This window comes from Otolemur garnettii, unplaced genomic scaffold (genome assembly GCF_000181295.1).
Source record: "Otolemur garnettii isolate 467f Iridium unplaced genomic scaffold, OtoGar3 scaffold00012, whole genome shotgun sequence".
In the NCBI taxonomy this organism is placed as follows: Eukaryota; Metazoa; Chordata; class Mammalia; order Primates; family Galagidae; genus Otolemur; species Otolemur garnettii.
The window spans coordinates 10,379,325-10,381,344 of record NW_003852407.1 but is presented as its reverse complement, the minus strand read 5'-3'; the positions used below and the strand labels follow the sequence as shown (position 1 = coordinate 10,381,344).

At 40.7% G+C, this 2,020-nt stretch overlaps 1 protein-coding gene across 3 annotated transcripts in view; it reads left to right on the top strand.

Annotated features, from left to right (window-relative positions):
- PIK3C3 (phosphatidylinositol 3-kinase catalytic subunit type 3) overlaps positions 1 to 2,020 on the top strand; it is a 135,000-nt gene that overhangs the window by 14,005 nt on the left and 118,975 nt on the right. The window contains exon 1 of one of the 3 annotated variants that reach the window (XM_023510241.1): positions 785 to 881. The exons of the other annotated variants lie outside the window; for them this stretch is intronic. The gene's annotated coding sequence lies outside the window, so the exon portion shown is untranslated. Of the gene's footprint in view, positions 1 to 784; positions 882 to 2,020 lie in introns of those variants that run through there. 3 annotated transcript variants of the gene reach the window in all.

Below are 2,020 nucleotides of genomic sequence, written 5' to 3'. Positions count from 1 at the left end.
AGTCCCTTGAAGTCAGGAGCTCCTCACCTGCCTGGGCAAAAGCAAGACTCCACATTCACCAAACATGGAAAGAGAAAAAAAAAAATTCAAAATTTAAAATTCAGTATTGTGTCGCAGTGGGGACCTGCCAATACTGTTTTTCTAAAGGGCACATGAAACAATTACACTATTAAATTTTCAGAAATCAAAGAAAAAGAAATCCCTAATGAAATACAGATGATATGAAATTCTGTTCATTTGCAAAGTATGCATACACTATGTGAAGTAAAAGTCCTTTACTTAGAATGATTCTGTTTGTGCATAGTCAGATGTGAGGGGACATTCAGCTCACTATGAATTGAAGGTAAAGATACGGTTTTACGTTAACATTTTTGTTTTTTAGGCAGTTTTCGGCCAGGGCTGGGTTTGAACCAGCTGCCTCCTGCATATGGGGCTGGTGCCCTACTCCTTTGAGCCACAGGCACCGCCCACGTTAACATTTTCTTAACCATTTCATCTCCTATATAGCTGGAGGGCAACTGTCCAACTGATAACGCTAGATTTTTATATAGGTCTAGGAATACTTTTAACAGTGTGGAGAGGGTGGGCAAAAAAGCTAGATCACTAACTCTTATTCCCCTTAGACCAGGAATTGTACTGACCTTCACCTCTTTTTTTTTCTCTGTGCCCTGGAGTCTTGCCTTGAGGGTAAGCTGAGTCCCAGTGGAGAAAAGCCAGGCCATCTCTAGCCAACTATAGGCCTTCTTGTGTAGCTTTGGCTTGTGAGAGAAGATGATCTTCAGGATGTTCCAGGTGCTGTAGTAGCGTGCAAACAGCCATTTGTGCTGCTGGGTCAGAGCTGCTTCTCTGCATGGTGCTGTCATCTGTGGAGAGAAAGCAGTGTGAGTTTTCTGGTTGGTCTCAGCAGAAGCCTGTGAAAATCTTCTTCCACCTATTAAAAAATCATGTTAAGTGCTGCCACTGTTCTCATGACTTAGGGTAATACTGCCTTAGACTATAGTTTTCTCAGATATTATCTGTGCAGTGAAATAACACTGCCTCTCCCCTTTTCCCCTAAAGCGTTTTGGTATCGCTTAGTAGCTTTTAGAAGTGGTCTTTGAAGCATCTAATATTGTAGTTTGGTAATCTCGTGCCTGTGAGCTCTAGCTATTTTCTGATATCTGTTGTTAGTACTTTAGTCAGTGTGATGCAGAATTTCTTAGAGAATAGTCTAATTAATAATTGAATGACTGATCTGGTAGGATAAGGCTAGAATAAATTTTTTTCCTTAATTTGAAAGTTTAGCTTGTGCGACTTCTAAGTAGCTAAAGAATGGATTGATTCTTAGGTTGAATTGGCAAAGAATCATAGAGAAGCTGCAGATTTCTCTTGCAGTTGTTTTTCCCGACTGTGAAGTCTGAAGTCAAGGCGGGTGCTGCTGTGATGGTTTGGCACTGCCAGCTGGAGCGTCAGCAGCAGCTGTTGCTGGGGCCTTTGCTGAAGTCTGAAGGAGTTCCTGCTGTGCTATTTCTTCCATCTTGCCTGTTTGGCATAATTTCCCAAGTGAACACAATGCTCTGAGCATCTTCTGCCTTGCCACCTGGAGACTGTGTAACTCTCTGCAAGGTTCCATTAGTGTCAGAAAAAAAGTAATGTGTTCACTTGATCGTTTTTACTTGACTTCACACCTATGCTCCATGTCCCCTATCCTTAAATCTCTTTTCCAGTTCCATCCCAAGACACCTAAATCATTTAGCAAATTGACTTCTTGCCGAATGTGCTCATTTTTTATTTAGTTGAGTTCAGCTAGCTATAGTACTACTTAAGGGAAGGTGGGAAGAAGGAAGGGAAGAAAATCTTTGCTATTTCTGAATTTACATTTAAGGATTTTTATTTAATGTGATGTTACCATCTCACCGTACCCAGTTTCTTAGACCTGGTTTTAAGCAGGTCTCCTTCATGCTGAAACTATAGTTCAGTTGAAATGGAAAGAAAATCAACTTTGTAAAAGGCATGAATATGCGCGGATTTTTTTTTTTTT